Source organism: Xyrauchen texanus, chromosome 43, assembly GCF_025860055.1.
Source record: "Xyrauchen texanus isolate HMW12.3.18 chromosome 43, RBS_HiC_50CHRs, whole genome shotgun sequence".
Classification (NCBI taxonomy): domain Eukaryota; kingdom Metazoa; phylum Chordata; class Actinopteri; order Cypriniformes; family Catostomidae; genus Xyrauchen; species Xyrauchen texanus.
In genome coordinates, this window is record NC_068318.1 from 8,659,087 (window position 1) to 8,686,356 (window position 27,270).

At 36.9% G+C, this 27,270-nt stretch overlaps 1 protein-coding gene across 2 annotated transcripts in view; it reads left to right on the top strand.

The window, feature by feature from the left end:
* Window positions 1-224: 224 nt before the first annotated feature.
* Window positions 225-27,270, top strand: part of erbin (erbb2 interacting protein) — a 103,834-nt gene continuing 76,788 nt past the window's right edge. For both annotated transcript variants that reach the window (XM_052116045.1, XM_052116046.1), the window contains exon 1: window positions 225-618. The gene's annotated coding sequence lies outside the window, so the exon portion shown is untranslated. The remainder of the gene's footprint in view (window positions 619-27,270) is intronic.

A 27,270-nucleotide genomic window follows, 5' to 3' on the forward strand; every position in this document is an offset into this window, starting at 1 on the left:
CCTGGTATTACCATCTGATTCCATCACATAAGCATGGTACCGCCACAGATTGCGAAATGCCACCCACCTCAATTTTAACTGGAAAGTCCTTGCAGTCGAATGATTTACAAACGCTTTGCGAATCGGTTCGATCGAATCATTCAAAAGAACAATTCGTTGGCGAATCGAACCTCACCATGTCGCACAACTGTAGTTCAGACTGTCCCAGTGCTTGACTGCTCCTTCTCTGCCCCATCCCTCCAATGACCGCTTCTCCGTGTCTCAATGTAAATCAATTACGTCGGCGACCGTTTTGGTCGCCCTTTTTATTCTAAAGACACTTTTCTTTGTCAATCTCTGGTCTCGTCGAAACATATTTTATTGTGTCGCTAAGAAAACTTTCGCGCAGCTGTGGGCAACTTTTCGTCGAGCTGAGGGGAAGAAAGCGTTAGCTCATTCAGCTAGCAACAGCAGCAGCTTTCTTCGGATTTTCCAGCATCTACTGGAGTCAACTAGCACTGTATTCCGCTGGGTTTTAAATGTTTTTGTGCGTCCAGAAGTGAACTGACCTTTATGGATTAGCTGGATAATTCCCCCCCTCGTAAATGAAAGGAGAATATCGGAAACATTCGGTTTAAGGTGAGTACAAGACATTTTTATTTGTCCTTCAGCTCGCCTCAGTGTCTTCCTCACTGCTAGCCGAATCGTGCTATGAACGGTTTGGAGTAATTTATTTGGTTTCTTTATGTCGTGTCCTGTTAAACCCGTTGTTTTGTTGCGCTTTTAAGCGTTTTAGGGTGATTTTGATGTGTATCAGCATATACAACCGCAAGTATGTTTTTACAGTATAAAGAAAGACACGCGTGTAGCATCGCAGACATGACTGACTGGATTCGAGGATGCATTGCTGATTCTGACTAAATCACAAAAACATCATATAAGCCTCAATGTTTTCGAATCAGCTTGAAATGATTTATTTTAACTCCATTTATAATTAAACGAGGTTTTATGTTAGTGTTTATTACATTAGCCTCTCATAGCTGCACATCCTGTTTTCAGTCTTCCATTGAAAGGGAATGTGTTGCGCGATATCTGTTACAATGTGTCGTTTATTTTCAAACTGTATAATTGTATCATTTAAATGTATCATCTAACCATCATGCAGTGTTCTACATTCACTTCCGGCTCGGAACAGGTTCTTTGGGTAAAACCAGAGTATTATGATGATGCTTGACATTTACTATGATCAAACCAGTGATTTCCATTTCACTAATTGATCGGATTTGTATATCTCTGGTATTAACGGCTTTACGAGTGCAATGATCGTAAACAGTGATTCACTCCAGTTGGACAGCCATCACGAGTTCCGCAATCGCCGGACAATCGAGGCGGTTCAAGGTCTGCTGTGTGTTTATTTTAATTTTAGGACGGACTCGCACTCCGGATAGAGGAATTAATGCCCGTAATGCTGCTTCTATCATAGGACATGTGAAATTAAAAATCATCTAGTGCGTTATTGCTCCGAGGATGCTATTTCAAAGCACATGTTTAAAATATGAACTTTTGTTATTGTGGATTGCATATTGATGAGAATTGTTTGAGTTCATATTGAAATCTCATCTAGTTTTTATTGTAGAATGTTTATTATTACTATAAACGCATACAGTATACAAAAGCCACAACATAAAAATCACCTGCCTAATATTGTGTATGTCCTCCCAGTGCCGCCAAAGAAGTGCCAAACAGCATTCTGAGATTTTATTCTTCTCACCACAATTGTAAAGAGTGGTTATCTGAGTTGCCGTAGACTTGGTCAGTTCGAACCAGTCTGGCCGTTCTCTGTTGACCTCACTCATCAACAAGGCATTTTCTTCCGCTGAACTGCCGCTCGCTGGATGTTTTTTGTTTTTGGCTCTATTTTGAGTAAATTCTAGAGACTATTGTGCGTCAAAATCCCAGGAGATCAGCATTTACAGAAATATTCAAAGCAGCCCATCTGGCACCAATAATCCAGTTTCTTTTTTTCCCAAGTCCAGTTTTTGTGAAATCGAGCTGTGGTTGTAGATCGGTTCAGTGTTAAATGGGGTTGTGTTTTGATTGGTGTTTGTTGGTCTTGCGGATCGTTTTAGCAGGTGATAAATGGAGCTAATAGGATAAGGTGACTTTGGGGAGATTATTGCCACTTGCACGGCTCATCTCCCCCACGGCTAATCGTTATTTTCTGCATCCAGCAACAAACGGATTGGAAAAGATCCTGCATGTGTGATCTTTCATCAAGGCAAGATTCTGCTCGAGGCTTGTCCACCAAAATATTTTTGAGTATACCTATTCTAAAGAGATCCCTTTATATACAATGATTCTGTGGTGATATTTAACCCACGTTCGGGATGGTTTCTTTGCACTGCCCTTTGCCCTTTTAAAATGGACTGTGATCTCATAAAGAGATTTCATCTGCTGGGTGCTAAGTCAGGAATTGTAGTGCAGGTGCTTTTGCAGAACGCTTACAGAAGAATTTTCTCATCTAAATAAAGAATGATAACAAATGTGTTCTTTATTCACGCCAAGGCAGGTTTTACTGTTCTGTGCGTCATATGCCTAAAGATGGGGTTGTGTGAGGTTATATAAATGTAAAAACCTGTGTGCATGCTAAACTGCATTTCTGTACCTCAACCAATCTGACCTTGTCTTTTCAACACTATAAGGTCTTAGTTCTTCATGTCTGTTGCGAAGATGATGACTGTGGCATACTGCCCTACTTCTCTTATTATTACCGCTATATGCAGCATAGTACAGGATAATGCACCGTGTGCATTTTTTTATGCATGGAATTCCCAGATGACCTGCTACATTTGCCAAACATATGCAGTATACAGTTTCCAGATTGCCAAGCATTAAGATGTTTTTATACAAAACTGTATAAAAAAAAAGTGGTATTTGTTAACTGGACACCCCTTGTGGTATTAAAGGTGCACATAACAACATGATCACACCTGCAATTTGTGCTTAAGGGACCCTCAATTAGAATGCTTTATATGCTCATAAATGCTCATAATTTGGCTAAAAGTTGATATGCTAGTGTAACAAATCAGATTCTTAATGTGGAAAGGAGGAAGCGAGAACTGGATGCACATTCAACAAGACTATTAATTAACACAAACGCTGAACTGAAACATTACACAAGTTGACACGCAAACAACACCTTCTGGAGATTACACGTGTAGATTTCCATTGAGTCTGAGTCTTGAGTCTTGCAAGCAGCCTAGTTGAGTATTCTCCTTTTCCGGCCAGTAAACAACCTCTTGAGGAAGACACTTTAAAATTCGAACGATTGTGTCAGAGGTGCAGGATTTTAAGATGCCGGAATAACTCCCAATAAATGTTTATTGTGCACATTGGAGAAGAGCATCATGATTAGAAAGTAATGTTTTGTCAGTAAAATAAGGCATTTGTCAAAGTCATTAATTGTAGGCTAAGCCTAAAGCCTGCTTTGTTCAGGAGGCCTATGTTTTCAGAGAAACTTGTAAGTACATCTAAAATAAGCAATATGAGAAAAGATTATGTGGGAGTGAGTGGAGTTGGAAAGCAGAGTAAAATGGAGTTTATTTTGTGATGTCATTTTGCACATGTAAATTGTTTATTTACCTTTTGTTTAGATTTTCATTTGTTTTATGATGGATAATACATTTGACAATGTCACTATGTACAAAAAACTAAAAATGTATGTCCCTTGGATATTATTTTCTCGAGGTAAAAATCTTCCAAAGTTGTGGAAAAATGGCTTAAGGACAACAAAGTCAAGGTATTGGAGTTGCCATCACAAATCCCTGACCTCAATCTGATTAGAAAATTTGTGGTCAGAACTAAAAAAGTGCATGCAATCAAGGAGGCCTAAAAACCTGACACCAGTTCTGTCTGGAGGAATGGGCTAAAAGTCCAGCAACTTATTGTGAGAAGCTTGTGGAAGGCTACCCAAAATGTTTGACTCAAATTAAACTATTTAAAGTCAATGCTACCAAATACAAACAAAGTGTATGTAAACTACTGACCCACTGGCAATATAATGAAAGAAATATAAAAAAATATATAACAATTGTTTTTTGGTGGAATAACCCTGATTTACAATCATAGCTCTCAAGCTTCTTGACATGCTCTCTACCAGTCTTTCACATTGCTGTTGGGTGACTTTATGCCACTCCTGGTCCTCCATCCACACCTTGATTGACCTGGCTGTGTGGAATGGAGCATTGTCCTGCTGGAAAAAGCAATCCTCAGAGTTTGGGAACACTGTCAGAGCAGAAGGAAGCAAGTTTTCTTCCAGGATAACCTTGAACGTGTCTTAATTCATGTGTCCTTCACAAAAGCGAATCTGCCCGATTCCAGCCTTGCTGATGCACCCCCAGATCGTCACTATCTTCCACCTGGTCATCTAATGGTTAGGAGACCAGGAGAGGCCTTCAAGCCATAGTGTCTCGCACCCACTGTGAAATTTGTTGGAGTATTCTTTATGGTCTGGGGGGCTTCAGCAAGGCTGGATTTGCGCAGATTCTCATCTCTCTTCAGATCCAGCTCTGATTAAAAAAAAATATTCACCTCATTCATTTGAGTCATTAATCAAGTGTTCCCAAAATTTCCCATGCAGCATCTTACCATATTATTTTTGGAGTTAGCCTAAATGTTGCTGTTTAACACTGTGGTTTTAATTGCTACACAGGCATTTTGTCAGAACACAAATGTACATGGAGCAACCATAGTTTATTTGGACATGTACTGCAGTACCATGGTCCACTTACAAAAAAAGTTATAACACCACATGATGCTACCATGTTTTTGGACATGTACCATGTTTTGACCATGTTTCTTTACTTGTACCATGCTTCTATGCTTCTATGCTTTTTGGACATGGTAGTAACATGTTTTTTATGGACATCTACTGTCTATATGCCATTTTTAAAGCCTCATGGTATAACCATCTGATACCTTCACTTTACCATGGTACTGCCACATTTCCTTTTTGTATGTTGTTTATGATTCAAAACAATGTTCTTGCAGTCATGTGATTTACAAATGCTTTACGAATCAATTCAAAAGAAAGATTCTTTGACAGCAGAACAAATCTTCTCCAGCTATTACATTTTTTTTTAATTATGGCGTTGAGCTGAATGTAATTATTTTAAATGACAACGTTTTAACAATGGAAAATGAAGTACTGCGTCAGACTCATTCATTTCGCACTCAACTGCACAATTGGAGATTTATTACTTCTTCCCTAACCCGTTGTCTTCTAAAAAGAAAATATTTAGACTGATGTACTAGATATGTTACAGCTTGGCTGTGCATTGTATGTGTGTGACAGATATGCGTATGTACTAAGGAATGTTTCCATTAAATTAGGAGAGTGCCGAGTCGGAATCTCTTCACTAAGTGTTTCTGCACATTCCGCCCCTACAGAGCCCCTCACATCACCAACATTTCTCCAGCATCATAGACTTTGTTCCCACACTCAACGTTATTTGATTGCACACTGAATTGCACATCAGCTTTGCTCCATAAATGACTCGGTAGAGTGATTTGAGAAAAATAGTCTTGGTTCCCATCATTATGCTATTGGGTAAACATTTCAGCCAGAACCTTAAATGGCTTTCTACAAAGAGCTTTTCTGATGGGTAATACAATGGAAATAATTTCTACTCGCAATGCTTTTATTTCTTTGAAACACTTCTTTGCTGTGCATGTGTTGGTTTTTGATTCATTAAAATGTGTTATGCAAAGTTTATCAATAAAGAAAACAGGTGTTTGTTGATGTTACTTTCATTCAACTTTCAACTTAAATTAATGTAACCCTTTATGATAAGATTCTATTTGTGAACATTAGTAAATAGTAGGGATGCACCGAAATTTAGGCCACCAAAAAGTTTAGGCCGAAAATGGCATTTTTTGTTTTGGCCGAAAGAGAAATAAGGCCGAAAATATGAGCCGATATATATATATGCCTCCCACCCCTCCATGCTCAGGTTTGGTAGGGCATCAACTCCCTAGGAGGGCAACATCTTTACCTAGGAGGGCACAAGAAAGTCCACCGGGTGCCCTTCCTCGCACGTTATACGTTATTCAAGGACCCGAAAGCAGTTGCGGAACACAATCGATCGATTCACGCTCATATCACGTGAACGCGACAATCCTCTTGATTACTGGGGCATGAACGAAGATCACTGTCATTGCTTGCGTGGATTGCACGCAGGTATTTATCTGCCCAAGCACCAGCACAGAGAGAGAGAGAGAGAGAGAGACTATTCAGTGCAGCATCTCATGTTCTTGAGTTGCCAGAAAGCTGAGCAACTTTTGTTCTTGAAGAGAAACCTGACACTTTTACTTAAATAGAAAGCAGTCCAATTTGCTGTACATAGCAATTACATAAAAATTTGTTTAGCCCTGCAAAACTTTGTTCTTCACTTGAGGCTACATCTGTCATTTACAGTTGAGTTTGGTTTTAGTTCAATTACTGCTCTTTTGCACAAAAATGTTATATTAAAGTATAAATACGTTTACATAAACTGAATAGAGGCCCTCTGCCGTTCTGTGTTCTGCCTGTTGTTTTCATTAAAATGATTGTGTTTCATATTTAAACTTGTTGTGTTTAAAGATGCTAGCCTAGAGCTGCTAAGTTCATTACTTGACTGATGTTTCGCATGTCATTAGAGTTTTCTAGAACGTTACATTTATTTGATAATTGGTAAAAAAAAAAAAAATACATCTGTTAAATTTGATTGTTAAAGAACTGAATAAAGAATAATATATTATTAATATCGTTATAGTATATTTTCTGTCCAATTTTTGTGATAGTTTCAATAAAAGTGTGATAATTTTTTGATTTGTAGTTTTTCAATTCCGATTAATTAAAAAGTATCATATTAATACAGTTTTCAGCCAAGTGCATCCTGAAGTTTCTGTTTCAGCCCAGAATTTTCATTTTGGTGCATCACTAGTAAATAGTTATTATGAACTAAAAATGGATATTTAAAAAAATATTTTACAGCATTTATTAATATTGGTATACTATAATTACTACAGCTTGAAAAATAAAAACTAATTCTCATTACTGTAATACAATTCTGTCTAGATATATTTCATAAAATCTTTTATAAATTAAACGTAGTACAAAAAAGATTTGCATGATCAATAAATTATTTACAACTTAATATCAAATTATTAATATTTTTTATACATTTGTACTATGTAGAATATGAGATTTATTTTGTTTAAATATCTTTTAGAGAAAAAAAAGTATATTTCAAAATTGTATTTATCAAAATCACTTGAAAGGGGTACTTTAAACTTATACACTTACAATTCTTTAAAAATTACACACACACACAAAAAAAATCATATCCTTGGCACTGCATAGTTTGAGCCCTGTTGTTAATTGTTTTAATTAAATTATTATTTTTGGAATGTACCAAATTAAACGATTCCTTGTAAAATTTACAGCATTAGCTAAGAGAAAATGTCTTTTATGTAAGCAAAATGCACATTATAACTGAAATATACCCAAATCATAGTTTAATCAAATTTATCAAAATTGTAATTGAATCAAACCAGGAAATCACAATGCAAAAGTAATGGTAACTAAAAATGTTCTTTCAAAATATAGACTAATTTAATTCTCTCTATCTCTCCCCCTCTTTTTTTCTCTCTCTCTCGCTTTTGGAAAGAAAAATTACCTGGATATGTTCTTAACGAGTTTTGTGAGATTCACACATTAGCGCAATCATCAGTTTATTGACTTGTGCAGAGTAGTCAGTTTTGTTAAAGACAGTAGTTGAGTTTACAATAATGAATCCTGCTGATAACCTTCATGAAATTTGATATACAAGTACGTGCTGATGAACCAAACTGATTTTCATAGCACCATGCTGCATGAATGCATTCAATGTGTTACATTGCCATGTCATTCCTTTCAGCAAACCTTACAATGTATTGTATGCAAACAAAGCATTAGCCTACATGCTTCTTTGCTTACCTGGTGAACAGAGCTCAGGGTGTCATTATCTGCATTTGCGTACTTGCGTACAGTACATTTCTGGCCTTTGTAGGGAAAAGTAGGGCACTATGATTTCCAGGTTGTGGAAGACATGGACAGAATTGCAGAATTCAGTCATAAAAACGTAATTGAATGTAAAATGCTGAATGTAAAGAAATTTGACACATTTGGGATAAAATGGATGTATATGCACAATTAATCAAATCAGCTCGGGCAAACCGAATATTTGTTTAATTCATCTCAGCTTTTTGTGGTTTAAGCATCACACTAAGACATATCATGATTTGAATTTGAGAAGTGAATGTGAGAAGCCACTGCTATAAACACTAATTGCATAATTAAAGTCACATTGTGTGTGTTAATGAAAAAAAGCAGAGCACTTTATTCACTGTAAAGCACGTAGCACATGCAGACTATATATTTATAAGATTAAATCGTAGCCTTTTGCAGTTAAATAAGCACATTAGCCCAACGATCTGCATTTAAGTCATCAAAAATCTAGATGATAGTTGCGTGAAATTGAAAGAATTTGACGAATTGATTAGACTTGATTAATAGACTATGTGTTCCTGTGACTGTATTACATCATTTACAACAAAAACTACATTTAGTTTTTGGAGCCACTTTTTGGACATTTCACATGCCCAAATGTTCAACAACACTTCCAGTTTTGGCTGATGGCGGCAGTGGTTTAAATTGTGGTAAACGCAGACCGATTTCAACAGATTTTTCACAGTGTGATCAGTCTCCAAGCACTGCTAACTAATTTTTAAATCACCTTTTGAGCTAGACATACTTCTAACTTCTATTGCAATTGTTTTGTGCAATGACACTGTTTGAAACATATTTTTAGTAGCAGGAATAAGCCCATTTCAATTGCAGACTTACTAAAATGGATGTTGATATTGTAGGAGGCCGTAGCATTTCCTAGGCGACGTCAGTTTGCATAACATTTGACATTTGAGTCTGTCCGGCAGATCTGGCATCTGTGCCGTCAGCTTTCCCTGGCTGATACGACTGATCCTGTGACCCACTTACACCAACATCTGTCTCTCTTTTCCAGAATGTATGGCTGTTTTATCATTACACACAAATCCTGCTTATCATCAACCGCTTTCAGCTTAATAAATCAAGCGCATAAACGCTAATGTAAAAATCTCTCTTAAGACCGTAAACACAGGTGGAGGAGAATTTAAGTGTCAGATTTAAGATTGTGAGTGGCAAGAGTTTACCTCTATGATGAAAGTGCGTTGTGGTTTAACTTCTGTTTCAGATATGAGGGAACGGTGTGTGTGATAGAGCTGCACGATTATGACAAATTATAATTTATCATAATTTTCTGGATATTGTCTTTCCAATTAAATTAGATTAATAGAATTTATATTCAAATACTTCATTGTGGGTGGATCAATTGCATGCTCTATGTATCAGGAAATGAAGACTAGTTGCCTAAGCAGTCAGCTTGACACTGGCCCTCTGAGAAGCATAAAAAACAAAGCTTTTATTCTTATTTTGAATGAATTGTACACAAAGCAAGCAACAGATTTGTCTGTGATTGGTCACAAATAGAAAATTTATAATGAAAATGGGAATAGAAAATTTTAATGCAACAAAATTAGAGTTACATTCACTGGTATCCGTGTTTCCCACAGGATTTTGTGAGACTGTGGTGGGTGGACCTCAGACACTCTGGGGTGTCTGGGGCATGCTCCCCCATAAGAAAATTGTATACATCAATCTTGTGCTCTTTAAAGAGCAAAATTAAAGAGGCTAGATCTATGAAGAACTTTGTGCTCTGGTAAAAATGCTATAGTAGTAATTAAATCATAAAAACATTGGTTGTATAGATATGAATGTTGATGACATGGCAAAAAAGTCACACCCACAAAGCATGATAAACAAGACTGAGTTTAACGCAGTTCACAAATGGTCAATATGCAAAATCGACAAGAACATACATTTGAGCCATTAAATAAATTAAACAAAAGTGGTTACCTGTGTTGAACTTGCTCCTCAGATGCTGACTGGGAGTGAGAGATGCTTTACCAAAGCAATAGCGCAAAACACAACGCTATAGGTCTTTATTTTATTATGAGAAGTGTACAAATATTTTCACTTCATTATGAAACTGTGGTGTGATGCCATCCTCTAGGTAATTAATGGGAAACACTGTGCTATAATTTACCATTTTTACGATAAGAAAATTGTGGCAGCTGTAAATGTAATCTCAATTGGGTTATTCGATTTATTGTACAGCCCTAATTGGAAGGCTGCATTTACACTGTGATCCGATATATTGACACTCCTCCGATTATTTACGTTCACTTAAAGGGATAGTTCAACCAAAAATGTAAATTCTGCCATCATTTGTGGAACACAAAAAGGACATTTTAGTGACTGATAGCCACAGTCCCCATTCAGTTTTAATGCATGGATAAAAGAGTAGGTAGTGTCCACTTCCATTTAAAATTTCTCCTCTTGTATTCCACAGCAGAAAGAAAGTCATATATTTCGGAACGACATGCTGTTTGGTGCTGTTCAATCTAGAGGTCGACCGATAGTGGATTTTGCAGATACCAATAACAAAGGTGGTGGAAAAGACAGATAACTGATTAATCGGCCGATAGTTTTTAAAATCGATTTATAGAATGATGATGACTTGGCTCAGCTACACAAAAATTTATTTCACTAGATGAGGTTTAATGAGGAATAAGGTTTATTTTACAAGATGTGAAGTTGGAGACACGATGTATGTGATGCCAGGGGACATTTCCATATATTCGCTTCAGTTTAAAACACTTGATTATCTAATCAAAATAACAAAATGTGCATTGAAGTAAGGATAAAAATATTATCTGAATACTGCAGAATACAGCCGTTCTGTATGTAGACGGAGGAATAATAATAAAATAAAAATACTGTCAACTGATTAACCTGTAAAACCGATATATTGGTCTACCTCATATTTAAACGCATTTGAACGGATCAGCGCTTGCATTACAAGCCCAATGTGGTCACATGTGTTTTCGACCACTTTCGAATGTGGACAAAATTCAAAACAAAAAACAAAAAACAATTAACTTTGTATTTGTGTATTTAAGTTTTTTATTGGAAATATGTCTGTGAGTCTATGTTTCACACTTGTTCTACAAACCTAGTTTCCCCAAGAGGCATAATAAATGCTAACTGAACCCCATTTGTTAGGCTTGTCCCGTTTCAAACGGATCGCTTTATATGCATCTTAATTCCAGGTGTAAATGGGCCTGTGTTTACATTATTACGCCCTGCCAGACTGTGCAGTAAGTTATGACTTTGCACTCAGTTTTTGCCAATCTCTTCACTCTTTTGGAGCATTTAGCTTTCCATACCACTCAGAACTAAACATTAAACATGCTCTGTGATTTTGAGGAAAGTTTATTGTGATTGGTTATTTAACAAGTGGATGCGAGGGATTTCAATATTTCTGAAATAAACTACTAAACGAATACATCGTAATCACGCTCTTATTGCTCTCATGCCAGTGCACATTAAGCCATTTAACAGATGCTTTTATCCAAATCGTAATCTCGTTACAGTGTACAGACAGTAAATCCTTAACACACAAGAGAGTGATAAAAAGACCCAAGAGGAACTAGAGCAGAAGTAAGTGACTGTCAGATGGAACACTGGTGTGCGAGCAAGGTGTGGAAGTCATCTACCATATCCAAGAACATGAAGCTTTGCATCTTTGGTGCTTATGTAGAGAGCATGCTCCTGTATGGCTGTGAAACTTGGGAGAACATTTAACGTTAGCAAGTGTTTGTCAATAAATGCTTTCTTCCTAAATATCTTTTGGCCCAAGTGCATCTCAAACCAAGATCTGCTTGAGCTCACTGGTAAAAATACAATGGCCAATGAAATCAAGAAACGTAGGAGGGGATGGAGTGGTCATGCCCTCTGTCAGCCTCTCGAAGACATCATTAGAAATGCTCTTGATTGGACCCCCAAGGCAGTCGTAGTACGGGGCGACCAAGCAATATATGGCACAGAATGGTAACAAAAGAAGCCGAAGGCAATGGCAAGCCAAGGCACTGGCGAACAACTGAGGCGTGGAGATGTTGGAATGATGCGCTATGCTCCTCATAGGAGCCACAGCAAGCAAGCAAGACGAACCAGTTATTGCAGTCTTAGCTCTTCCTCCACATCTGTGCTTCTTAAAGTGTCAGGGAGATGCATACATGTTGTCTATCACACTGCATGTATCGCTAGCAGACAAGAAACTGTGTACAAAAGTTTTTTTTTTTTTTTAAATAGACTCTGTCCAATCCCTGATCTGTTTAATTCAGGGCTGTGCTTGATGACTAATTTAGAAATGCCATTTACTGTAGTACATGATAGTAGCTAGTAGCTGTGTGATCAACACTGCGTTCAGTCACCGATCACAAGTTTTTTATGTAGCAATTTATCATGTTAAAGAAATGGGTCACCCAAAAATACAAGTTGTATTAGGACTACAGACTAAATAACAAAGACATTATGGGTGTGAATTGTCTTCCAGTTCTGTTTAACCTCGCTGGCCTTCCACAAGTGGAAATGTTATGCATAATTTCAACCTACTCACTTGTGTGCCCTCAAAAGACCTCTGTTGTTATATCTGTGGAACTTTCATTTTGTGTTCTATTTGAAGTTTGCAACCATTAGCTTGTTATAGTTGTTATGAACCGTGCAGAGAGAAACTGGTTGATTCATCATGTAAGACACAGGTAAACAGCTATATGGGCTAGTTCCCCAACATAAATAAAATTCTCATCACTTACACTCATGCCTTCCCAGATGTGTATGACTTTCTTTCTTCTGCCGAACACAAATGAAGATTTTTAGATGAAATTCTCAGCTCTTTGGTTCATACCAGTTTCACGGTATACCACGGTTTGAAAAATGACTTATCATACCATGTACATTTGCTTATCTACTGTATTGAGAAAAAAATGCAACCAGACAGAGAATTTCACATGCACGTGGGCATCTCCTTTCCTCCTCGTCTGCCTGTCAGACTCGTCAACTTGCGTCACGCACACAGCAGACATGGGCAATTTACAGCCACATGGTTTAAAGTGGCCCGTGGCTCATTTATTGTAAAAGCTTTTTTTTTTTCAATGGATATTTCAGTTAACTTGCATTGGAACCTAACGCGTACATCTCCACAAGCGTTTAACATGCTCAGGGTTGCCAGATAAGAGACTCACACAGTTTGAGATTTATACTTGCCAAATTGGACATTTTCCCGCTAATGTTATACGTATTTTGTGCAATCTGGCAACCATGCACGTGAGTGCACTTTTTCTGTCTCTCACTTTCCGCTTTGTATAGTGCAATATTCTACTAAAGGAAAAGTGTTGTATGGCTACTCGGTGTCCATTCTTGATGCTACATGTGATGTTTGGTGCTACTTTGCAGGTAAAACTTCTTAGTGATTAAATTAAATATAAAAGTAGATCTCGGCATCATTGACATGCGATCAAAAGCAAGCCAGAGACGAATATGTATATGTATTTTTTTATTTGTGCAATTTAGAAACGTTTAAGTCCCTTCGCACCTGTATGTTAATGTAACTCTTGCAGTGATTATCATATTCATGTGTGCTGAAAGTCAAACCATCGAGGAGACCCGCATCATGACCCTTTTAGCATGTAACGGGTAATGTTTTAGGAAAAAAGTAAACTCGCCCGCTTTGCGACAAACATTAAAAGTTCTATAAATTTTTTCTAGTTTAAAGTGTTATGAGGAAGTCAAGTCGTACCTCTCAAACAGTAGCAGCCCTGACATGCCAAACAGCACTGAGGAAAAGAGCAACTGTGCTATGTGCCAAAATAATAACGTACCATCACCTTTACAAATTTGTTTCAGGATTTTACATGAGTAAAAGTAACTGTTATATTATGACAATGTTATAGTTTCATATGAAATAATCTTAATGTAGAATCTATTAGACCTAATTTTATATCAACAGTGGCAGTTTTAGTTAAAGTATCAAGATGTATTTCAGCTAGTATTTATTTTTCATAAATACATTAATTTATTATTATTTAAGACTAGCTACACTGATCTAACCATGGTAATAAGGAGCCTTTCCTCCTGTGGAGGAAGATGTGTATAAATATGGAATATTGGGTAACAAACGGGATAGTAATGGGCTCATATGAGTAAATGTGCTCTTCAATTTTTAAAAGAGGGAGAGAAATCTTCCTGTCACTTTTGTTGTTGACATCAACAACAAAAATAGTGTCACTTGATGCATGTCCTTGTACTGGAAAACCATGAACACAACTATGCAACATAAAAGGAAATGCAACCCAGGATACATTAAGTACAGGTTATGCTTGATCTATGTCGGGTCGCCACTTGATGTCCAATGTAAAATATGTCCTGAAGCAAAACCAGTTGTGAACCACTTAGTTAAAGGTACAGACGGGAGCAGTCTGGCTGTGCTGTCGTGCACCTACAGTATATGTTAACTGTTAGTAATCATAGGACATTACTTTAAAAGCTCACACAGCTGATGTAATTTTTCATTTAGCAGTTAAATTAACATGCTATGCTAACGTGTAAACTAACATGCTTTATTTATATAACATATTATAGTTACATGCTATTTTTTATCATGTTTATAATTCGATTTATTATTGTAATTCTGTTTTTTTTTTTTCTATTAATTTTATTTTCAAAAGGGAGACTTTTTTTTTTTTACACATACTTATATAAAATAAATGGTTTCAAGTTTCAATTATAACAAAGTGTTTGCTCAAAATAAATAAATAAATAAAATAACCCTTCTGTTTTCACTGATAATAGTAATTGTGTAATACCGTATACCGTGAAACAGTGATATTTTCTGAGACTGTTATCATACCATGAAAGTCTCATACCGTTGCAACCCTATTAACAAACTGAGATTAGGAGCACTCCTTTTAAGAGTTTGCTCCTAATCTCAGCTCATTACCTGTATAAAAGACACCTGGGAGCCAGAAATCTCTGATTGAGAGGGAGTCGAATAATCTTTTTTCCCCGCCAAACACGGAATTTTCCGGGTTTTATGAAAAAACGCTTCCCCGCCAAACACAGAATTTTCCGGGTATCCGTGTTTTAGGTGGTATACGGTAAGGAAGACCCGCGCGCATGTTTTGAAAGAGACAGTTACTCAATTCACCAATTCAGAGAAAGCAATATGCTTTAGAAAATGATTGCACACACTGAATATATTTTGATTTGTTTGTGCTGCTGTTGATCAGCTTCGTTGGATCAATGGAAATCCTTTGAAGATCCTGAAATGCCATAAAATGAAGTGCCATGCACCATTGCTGTAGTTTTTGTGCAGTAATGTCCATTATCAGAGGTTCCAATCGCAGTGGTGAAAAATGAGCCTGAGATGGATTGTGTTTTCTTCGGTCAGCATTTGCACAGTCAGCAGAGGTTTGTGTTTCCAGGGAGAGGGAAAAAGAACAATCTTGTTTTACTAGACTGTAAAGGAATAGATCACCGAAAAAAATTATAATTTTGTCATCATTTACTCATTTACATGTCGTTTCAGACCAGAATAGCTTCTGCATTGTAATTGCGTGGAAAAGATTGACCATTACATTATTTAAAAATCAATTTTTTTGTTCCAAGGAATTAGTTAAGTTTTTCTATTCAACCTCTCCATTCAGTCCACAGTTCTTCTGATCCATCTTGTAAATTCTAGAGAACAAGCAGTTGGCGACAGCAGCGTGTGAGCATGTGTCCCTCAAGCGCTATCATTGCGAGCCATATCTCTGTCGTCTGATAGATATGCAAGGCATTACAAAGCACAAATGTAGCAAAGCGTCAAGTCACAGTCTCTAGTAGAGCATTCGTTCCCAGGCCTGCTGCAGAACTGCATTAAACTCTGCCCTGTCAGAGGTAATTAAAACCACCTCTCTGGACCTCTGACATCAGAAATATGTCACTGCTCTAGTCAACATTGTACTTTTATTGCCCTCAAGTATTTTGGATCGATGACTATGTCTGTAGGCAAAACAATAGTGGCAGCTGAGTAAGACAACAATACTTTCCAGAAATGGCTTCGAGTAAAGTGTACTATTCCTTTCATTCAGGTCGAAAAGTTTAGTGCAACAAAGCACATTGTCACATGCTTGCAGTGTAGAAAGCTTTGAGTAAAAGAATATTCCGGGTTCAATACACATTAAGTTCAGTCAACAACATTTGTGACAATATTGATTACAACAAAAATGTATTCTGAAAAATCGAGGTATCATTGAAGCACTTACAATGGAAGTGAATGGGGCCAAATTTTGGAGGGTTTAAAGGCAGAAATGTGAAGCTTATAATTTTATAAAAGCACTTGCATTAATTCTTCTGTTAAAACTTCTGTATTATTCGAGCTTTAAAGTTGTTTAAATACATTTTTTACAGTGGTTTTAGGGTTACTATTTTCCTTTGATTTTTTCATAGCATAAAGCTCCTAGAGTGACCGTGTTACTCACTAGAAAATTACATTTTCAATAAATGGTCTAAACGTTCACATAATTTAGCCCCGTGGGCATGTTACCGAACTGATGTGGAGTGTGAGAAGTGGAGTGCTCATCTGAGTGTGTTTATGGTGCCAGCATTCGCCACTGAATCGAAACAAAGTACAGCAAAAATTCCAACTTGAAGATCGCAATGTATATACAGTAGAGGTCGACCGATATTGGTTTTTTCAGGCCGATGCCGATCTTTTGAAATCCGGGTCGGCCGATGGCCGATTAATGCTGCCGATTTATTTTGGCCGATATTTGGCCGATATGTGCTTGTTTTTAACCTCTTATTTAAACCTTTTATTTGAAAGATAAAATGTAACACAAATAATTACTTAAGATAGACAACATTTCTCAACAAATACATTTATTGAACACTTGACCAATCTGCACTTGTACACTTAAATTAAAAATGTATAATGTAAAAACATATTGTATAAATAATGTATAACAAATATATTAAATAAACAAAGCAGGTGTTACTGAACTGCTCCGAGACACGAAGGTTGAGATCCAAATGCAGCTTTAATTAAGGGGCAATCCAGACACGTAATCCAATATTCAGAGCATCCAAGAGAAGCACAGGCATAACTAGGGATGGGTATCAGTTAAGGTTTTAATGGTATTACTATCTTACCGATACTGCTTATCGATCCGGTACTTTAACGGTATTCTTAACGGTTCTTTTGTTTTATATATATATATATATATATATATATATATATATATTACACAAATATAAACGTTATATAGGCACAGTGATTTAATTTCAGGAAGGTCTACTAACATTACTGTTCAGGTGTGGTCTAAAAAGAAATCTAATAAAGTAATCAATTGTAAAATAACACTGCATAGTTTATCATAGATAGATTAATGCAGAAGTTATTCATTCAAGAGCTGTAAGTGATTTTCTCTTTGCCTTTTGTTGTTTGATTCAGCAGTAATGGCTCAATCGTCAACATGTTTATTAGACCGCTTCCCTTTAAGACCGAAGTTCAGATCTAATAGACTCCTGATGCAGCATATTTTCTCCCAACTATTTCCATAACTACGCCCATTTAAGACATAAACTGTGTTTAAGTGAATCTCCAAGCCGGTCGTTTTGACATATTTTTGTGTATAGTTGATCGCTTAGACGCATGAAACCCAAAGTAGCCTATACTTTGCTTGTCTCTTTGCGTGTGTTTCGAGCGCACGCCTTTGGGAACGGTATCTCTTGCTCTCTTTTATTATTAAACGCGTCCCGCAATTTAGCAACAGTAGCTAGACTGCATTTTACAACAATCACCGATCGTGCTGATTCTGACGTTAAGTTTGAGTTTTAGGGAGAAATGTCAGTGCACCGCTGTGAAGGGAAGGAAGTTGTGCTAGACAGAATGCGGCTTATGTATAAATATTCTTTTTATAATCTTTGGAAGGCGAAATCTAAAATAAAATCAGACTAATAATCACAGATCTAAACCAGGCTATGTTTGAATGTTTAGTTCTGTCACTCATTAAGCTGTGCTCGTGTTGGGCTCGTTTTGTGCTCGCTGTGGCACCGCGTGAGCGAGTGTTCTCTCTCTCTCTCTCTCTCTCTCTCTCTCTCTGACTGCGAATAGCTAAATTGCATCACAGACAAATGGTTTCATATTATTATTAAACATAGAAATGGCTGGCGAGATAAAATAACTTTCTCTTTATAGCAATAAAGAATGTATTTTCTTAATTTCTCCAGTACCGACAGCAGAACCGATAACGTCCGAGCTTACCAAAGCCAGTCCTTCAATACTGTGTTGGTATATTTTTATTACTTATTTATCAACCCTCTGACAACCCTGAGTGACAACCCTCTCAAATATAAGACACACAAACCGAACAAATAAAAGTCTCAGATTCACTGTCTGTAATTGCAAAATTCTTGCTTACTTATTGTGACATGATAGCAACCCTTCTGCTGTGATAATGCAACTTCAACTACGCTATCAATATCCAAAGTAGCCGAACGTCATGTCAACTATCGCGTTTCTCACGTTTTCTCTTGAAGTTGGCAGTAACATATCAAAAGTTTTTAATTAAATCTAAAGAAGTTATACAAATGTAATCCTTACTGTTTTCTCCAAGGAACTTAGCTCCTTCCTTGAGGCACTGGATGAGGTCTGCTCACTCTGCTGGAAAATGACTCTAGGGGCAGCGTGCGTCGAACACGTGTTCCACAACAACACTAGGCTGCCCACAGATGCGCCTGCCTAATAATCGGCTTGATATGCGTGGATATTGGCCGATGCCGATTATGTAAAAAATGCAAAAAATCGGCCGATTAATCGGCCAGCCGATTAATCGGTCGACCTCTAATATACAGTATTTGAAACTAGGCCAATATCAGATGTTATTAATAAAACAACAGGAACACTTTACGGGGGCATTTCCTGCCCCATATTTTCCTGTTAATTTAATGGACCACTAGAGAGATGGAGATGAGAGATGTAAAAGGTGATTAAGTGTCTCTCTCTTCACCATGCAGCTGGTACACAAAGCATTTTTGCCATTTCTGCCTTTCTTGTGAAATGTGCTGCATTACGACTAATGATGGAGCACCAAGATGTGAAAGGCGTCAAAACTATAGATCGCTCCAATGTCACGCTTGCAATGTTAACAGCTTTTTAAATTATAAACAGGAGCAATAGGTTTATGGATTTGCTCGCTAATGGAGACGCAATATAACGCCATTAGCATGTCGAATTTATAAGTTTAAAAAGGTTTATACATCTGTAAGTTCTGTAACTATGTGACAAACAGGGGTGTAAAAAGTACTTAGAAAATATACTTAAATGAAAGTATAGTTAAAAGTCCAAGTATCTAGCCAAAATCATACTTGACTGAAAGTAAAAATGTATTCATATTAAATTGTACTTAAAGGGTTAGTTCACCCAAAAATGAAAATTATCCCAATATTGACTCACCCTTAAGCCATCCTAGGTGTATATGGCTTTCATCTTTCAGCCAAACACAATCTGAGTTATATAAAAAAATATCCTGGCTCTTTCAAGCTTTATAATGGGAGTGAATGGTACCTTTAGATTTTGAAGCCCAAAAAAACAATCCATCCATCAAAAAAGTAATCCATACGGCTCCAGGCAGTTAATAAAGGCCTTCTGAAGCAATGCGTTTTTTTTAGAAAAATATCCATATTTATTACTTTATAAACTATAATCACTGGCTTCCGGTAATGGCCATCCATGCATTCACAAGAGAGTCGAGTTTTGGCGTATAACGTTGGCGTAGCGTAAGATCCGGCGAGAAGTGACAAATGCGAAAGCGTGCCTTGTTTACAGCAAAGGAAAACGGCGATTTAATCCGATTTTTCCATAATTGATTTGATTGGTTCATCTGTATCTATTGGTTTAATAATTTGCAGCTGCACTGTAAAACGAATAAAAGTGTGCGGGAAAATCCAGTGCTATGATTATGGAACTTGTGGGAATTATTGAAATTGTGCGCAATACCTGTGGTGAATTTCAGGCCCTGACCAGTTTCATACAAACCTGCAAACTCATCAACATCACTTTAATTTTTGAAGTACACAACCATTAGTAACCTTTGTGTGTATGGTGATTAGATTCACAACTGACTGCCATCTGCACCGTTTTGACAGGTCCTTCAGTATCATGTAAACCCCCTTGTGGTCTCCCAAAGTTTTTACACCAGACTACATTAAACAGAAGGCCAAATGACAGTGAATTAGGCTGCACACAAATTAGGCTTCTAATTTACATGAAGGCTAATCTTATTTTATTACCCAACTTAAAATCTATGTATTGATATTTTATGACATTCCTAGTATTAACTAACATGTTAACACATAACCTCTCAGTGTTGCTAACTGTCCACAATGTAAAAGAAAATAATGTAAATTTTTAATAAATTTATTGTATAATGAATGGTACATAGTCATGTAAAACGGGTATTTATTGTCAACTGTCATCTCATGGGAATGTGGTATCTTGGCTGGAAACACTAGTAATGCAATATGTTATATATTTGCTCTTTTCCAAAATCTTGTCCTGGCACTAGCTGCTTGCTCTCTTGTTTGGACTAACACCAGTATTTTGTACTGCACAGCATCCAATGCTATTCCAGACTCTTGTTGTAGGTCTTTATATGAGGCAGATACAAGCAGATGGTAGACGTGTTAGCCGCATGCCATCAGCATGCTGAGGGACTCCCTCTATGTCTCAGACATGCCCTGGGTTTGGCAAACACCGCGTTTTCCAAAGGCAAGGGAACACCATGGCTATGATCAGCTCGCCAGGCATCAGATTCTGTTATAGTGATGCTTGTTCAAGCCACTTGGCAACTTTTGCCTCTGTGGACAAACTCTGTTTTTCTTTAAATCTTAACAGGTCTTGGCCGCCTCCTGTTTTCTGATTGGGAATGTTGCTGAAAGCTGGAGGGTCTGTTTTATCTGTGGCTCGAGTGGGAGCCTCTTGTTATGTCAGCCTCTTCGTTCCTGCCAGTGTGGGCAGCTTTGGTTAGATCCTCTAAAGGAGGATGAAAGAAGGTATGAATGTATGCTGTTTTCATCAGAACCCTAAACTCCTGCCAGACTAAATGACATAATAAAATAATGCTCAGCTTCACCAATAAATATGATGTTTCAAACAACATTGAAAAGTGTTTTACATGCACACCAATACGCTGATAAGAACAAATCATTTATAAATCAAAAGATTAGACAACATAAGAAAACATTGTTTAGGTCAGACTTGAATTGGGCGGCTTACTTTCTGCTTTTGACGTCAGAACTTAAACAGGCAGGCGCACATGCACATCAGGGCTCTACGCTAACTTTTTTCCCAAGGAGTACATGCACACTCTGTAAAAAAGTGAAAATTTAATACAGAGATTATTAACAAACAGTTTATTACATACATATTTATACTGCGTGTATGAGTGTGTGTGCGTGTACTAAGGTACATCTGTGGGACAGCCCATACCACCCAAATCACACATTGACCCATGCCTACTAGAATCAAAGATATCAGTTGTCCAGCTGCTTTTGTATGTTGACAGTCTGGCATACTTAGAGGTCAGCCAGCGGTCTCATTATGTCAGCAAGTTGACCGATCATCTCCGCACATTGTCGTATGTGGGATTAATGTATACTCCGTTTTTGTGGTGGAGTCTGATAAGCGGCCCAAATTTGATGAAAGGTTCTTCTTCTTTCACAATAAAGTATGCGCTGTTTATCTTTATTTTCAGCTGCTTCCTCTTCTCCTCCTCAGACTGCAGCACTTGCCTCCTCAAGGCTGCTGACACCGAGCTTGATGGTTTCTCCTGTCTCATCCAGAGCACTTGATATGCCGCCATGAGATGTTATGTTTTGCTACACTATCTCTTTTCAGATTAGCGATGGGCATTCCGGCTCTTTTCATAATTGGTGTTAAAAAAATTCTAATAAAATTATTAAATGAAATTATACCCTATGATTTTAGAGATCCTTGGCTCATACATGGAAATCATTTATGAGCATTGCATACTTTGATTGGAGCCGATGACAGCTGGCAGATCACTAATTCACTTTTTAGCACGAGTCATATAGAGGCTACATATTTATTGATTTATATAGCAACCTTTTGCAGTTTAATAATTAATGTGATTCATGCAGCGACTTGCTTTTCCACATTGGAATCTGCTGTGATTACGTCAAAGCTCCACAGAAACACTTTCACCAACATAAATGGTCAAATTAAATGAAAAAAGTATGACAAATAGATCACTACTGTATAGTTATGTAATATTCACTGTTATACTACTACTACTACTAATAATAAAGCCATATTAACTGTGTTATATTTTAGCAGCATCTTTCATCTGTGATGCTCTATTATGCTGCTCTTTATTTGACAAAAATAACTCTAATGTTGCATTTAGGATTGTGCTGTAAGGTTCTGTATAAAAGCACTTCATTTGAAAAACACATTTTGAAAATACACTTTAATGTTGAAAATGAATTGTTATACTTTTATTTAATTCAAGTTTTTATGTATTTATTACTATTAGTATTTATTAATTACTCAAAAGAATGGTATCGGTGCATCCCTAGGTAAAATAAGTGATAATAGCTGTAGAGTTTGTAATGTAAATGTGGATGGGAGATGCTATTGTTGGCTGTCTTTAAGATCATTAATTGCTGGCTGTTGGTGAGCCCTGTTACTGCTCAGGCTGCTCTCTAATACGGTTTTCCATAGCAGGTCAGCCGGTGCTGTTAAATATTAAACAGACAGATTTGATGTCGAGTTGTTTAGTGCAGCAGCAGGCTGTCTAGTGACAGAGAGATTAGTATCGCTGCACTTCCAATACATCTTGCTTCGTTTACCGGATCCAGGAACCTGCAGAGTAAAAAAAACAATACCAATTTTTACCGATAACTTTTTTGCATTTGACTTCTGCATTTCACGTTTAAGTCTACATGAAATAATTAATAAACTACATTAAATCAGGATGTGATAGTATGGAATATTACAATTCTGGTTTAGATTGGATAACAATTAATCTACTCCTAAATTGTTCCATTAATAATTTATTGTGTCATTTTAGCTCTTTATATCTTTTAACTCATTAAACTGATTCAAGGTTGACATTTGTGTAATGTGTAACCCAGGGAACTCACATACTGATAAAATGTGAATACTTTCTAAGTTGTTTTGGATAAAAGCATCTGCCAAATGTGTAAATGTAATAAATTGGCAGAAGAATACAGCTGTTCAAGAACCATTAATGAAAGTCATGAAAATCATTAGGAATGACTCTTATGAGCCTATTCTTTTGAATCTACAGTGTCAAAAGTTATTAAATCCACATTTTCCACAGCACGGTGAATGTTTAATGGGATGTGTTCAATAAAGACATGAAAGATTCTAATTGTTGTTGTTAGCTTAAGCACATTGTGTTTGTCTACACTTCTAACATTGATGAAGTTGAGATCACATTTTATAAACAATGGAGAAAACCTGCTAATTCCAAAGGGTTCACATATTTTTCTTGCCACTGTATAGTGTAACCACTGTAGTCCGATTCATGTTTGAGTCTTACGAGCAAGTTCTTTTGAAACTTCAATGAAAAACATACAGCGTCATCAGTGTAGAGGAAACCAGGAAATGTTTAATTTCTTACGCCTTGTTCACACATCCTTATTAAAAAAGAAATTTGCCGCAGGACCCCAGAGATAACTGTTTTCTGTGCAGTGGCGCTGCTGTTTCTCGTGGAAGAGGCTTGGCCAGTGTGAACGCCCAATGCGACTGCCCCGCTCATGCGCTGCTCATGTCGTGCTCACAGAGGATGTGTGAACCCGACATTATGATTCCCTTCCCTAATTATAAGTGCATCTCCTAAACTCCTATAAAGGATGGCTTTTTGCCCATCAACCTGTTGTTTTTACAGTCACCACTGCTTTGTATTGGAAAGAGTTGTCACTGACCGTTGCTTTAAGGTCTGTCTGAATGGAGTCTCGAGCTGTTTATGTTGTTCAGGTCCAGAGATGTTCTTCAGCAGTGTCAGCAACCACTTCTGGTTTTCCTCTGGATAATCAATCTGTTCCGTCTTCTCTTCTACAGTATACAGATCTCACGCTACAGCCATTGGCCTTAGATCACATTCTCTCAGGCGTCTGGCCTTTGACAAACCCCAGAGGTGTTTGCTTATTGTCTCCATCACCATGTGTGCTTTTGTCTGGTTGCCTTCAGTGTGGAGGTTGTCTTAAACTTTGATTTGAGTTCAGATGAGTGAGAGTGCACGGTTTCTTCCATCGTTCCAGGGCTGTTCTCATCCTCTTCGAAGCGTTCTTTGAGTTGCCCTTACACAAGGGCCTCTCACTTCCTTTATCATATCATGACCCCTCTAAGAGAAATCATCACAGCTAAATTCTACACTTTTCTGTGCCTGAATGAACTGTCGACTGGGCTTCGCATTTTACCTTTAGAGTATGTCTGTGCAGCACATCAAGCTCTTTTAATTTTAAAAGAGCACGGATATGCCTTTAAGCCATTAGCACATTCTTGATAAAGACAATCGTCCAGGCTTATTACAGTTTTCATGTCTAATTTTAAGTAGACAATTGCTGACATCTTCTTTGGAGCCAAAGAAGGTCAAGCAACCAATTCCAAAACTACTGCATCAGTATTGAGTAATGTGTATGCTCACCAAATTTAAACAGTGGCCAGATTGTGAAACTAGCACCCGTCACCCACAAAATGCGACAAGGCTGAATCCAGTTCACATGCTCCTTGTCCAAATGTATTTCATGCATGGTAATTTTGCTCATCTACCCGCAAAAGGGGAGCGACCTGTAAGACGTCTCTGAGTGACACATTACAACAAATGCTGTTGATCACAAAGACATGCACTTGAAGAAACACACATTATTATATTTTTAAGAACAGACAAAGGAATAGCTGTCAGTGCTTGTGTCTGATTCGCTGTTTGTTCAGAGGTGTGCAGCACAAGCCTGTCTCGTGAAACAGGCTCATGTTAAGAGTTTTAAATTCTTTTAAGAGTTTTTTTTCTCTCTCTCTCTCTCTCTCTCTACGTTTATTCATCTGAAAACTGTTTGCAAGAGTAATGTTGTCTGTGAGAATGCTGCAAATGATCTCCGATCATCTCATGAGGTGCTGTGAGTTTAGTTTGTGGTTGGCATGCATTGTGAATGCAACTCTGCAGGTTATGTAATATATATCTGTGTATTAAAGAAACAAAGATGAAAGTGATTAAATCATAAAATAATACAAGACACGTTCACCTTGAACCTGAAATTTAGTTATATTTTATTTTCTTTAGGCAGCATTAACTGGATTACCAAAATGCAAAACAAACACAAATTTGATAAGAACACACATTTATTAGAATTTATTAGGCTTATTTATTTTGATTATTGTTGTCTTTACATTTATAATTGTCTTTATTTCTTAATCTGTAGGCTATTAGTAATTTTCCACCTGTTGTCATTGACGGATTCTTGTGTGATGGCAAATGGTACTGTTGGAGACAGTAAATGTTTGGATTTGGGGAGGTGGGATTTGGGATCACAGTGTTGTTTTATTGCTTTTTTTCGTTTAGTTTAAAGTGCAATTTGAATTTAGAAATGTCTTTTTGTTTATGTATTACGTGTTTCAATAAATGAATACATTTTTTAAAGTAAAATCAATGAAGCAAAAAGGGGATTGACAATGTAATTGTATATGTATTTGTAATTGACAGTGTAATTGTATATCGCAATATTTTTTTAAGACCATTATTGATAAAATAATTTTTACATACTGCCCAGCCCTAGTGTATGCAGCCTGGGCCACAAACAGAGACAATTTCAGACTGCATAGTCTCAGCATGATCAGTGGAATTAAAATATTACTAACTTTGTGAAAAATGTATATCCAATATTACAACAACGTTGTAATCCTGTGTAAATCCTGTGAATCCACACTGAAATCATATTAACATGTTTAATGTTTAGTTTTGTGTCAATACTTTTGTACTTTAATGGTTATGGACTGGTCTCATTCATGCCCATTGTAAGTGCCTTACTGTTACCCAGATTTATGCTTTTTTTAAAATACACAAAACCAGATTTATTCATTATGAATTCATATGAACTAGAATGATCAATGTAGATTTATAAATTACCATTAACCAAGATCAATAAATATTTTTACAATAATGTTCACTTTAGTAACATTGGTAAGCATGAACTAACAATAGGCTAAACAATGCAACATTGGCAAAAATATATTTTTGTTTGTTCATGATGCAACAAGTACAATCTTATTGTAAAGTGTTAGCCTGTATGTGATGACACTTGATCAGAAGTTACTCATGCTCAAAAATATACCTTCAAAAATAATTGTATTTGTCAAATTCAAATCAACACAGCATACTGCAGCATTTGCTTATATGAATAAAATGTGCTATAAATGTTCCTTTGTCAAATCATTCAGCCGTAACTACACAAACAACATCTCGCTTTTACTGTATCAGCAGTATGGACTGGAATAACACGGGTCTTGTGCCCAACCTCCCACACCAGAGAACAACTAGTTGCTTGTTTGCCGAAGTTCATGGAATTAAATATATTCAGAAGTTTTGTTTGAGGTTATCTGAATGAGGCTCCAGTTTATTCTATGCTGTCTTTGCGATGTATACCTTCAGCACTTTTCTCGCATGCTGGTTTATTTTGGTGTTCAGAACCCCTCCCCGGGATTATGTGCCTCTAAACATCCCGTATGCATGCAAACTGTGATTGGTTGTTTTCACGTCAATCAGACAGCCACTCGCCGTTTCTTTTTAAGGACAACACGAGAAATAAGGCTTGAGAGATTATTTAAATCTGATCGTTCAACAATGGTATAAAAACGAAAAAATGGTCTTCTCATTCTCCTTGATTCTATTTCGTTTTCGTTCGTTTTGTAGTGCACATTTATAGTTTTGTTTTAAGAAAATATTTTTTCACTGCTAGTTTTCTTAGTAATAATTTTCGGTAACTATCATAATCTTGCGGAGCCGCTCCGCTGACATCACCTAGAGCAAGAAAATATAAAGGTGTGTAAAGCACACATACACCTTAAGTATAACAATTTGTATGACAAATCATAATCTTGAAAGCTCTAAAACAGACAATATAGAGAGTGCCTTCTTACACGACCTAGTTGAAACCTCTCTACAATCACGTCAATATTCTAATATTGTCTA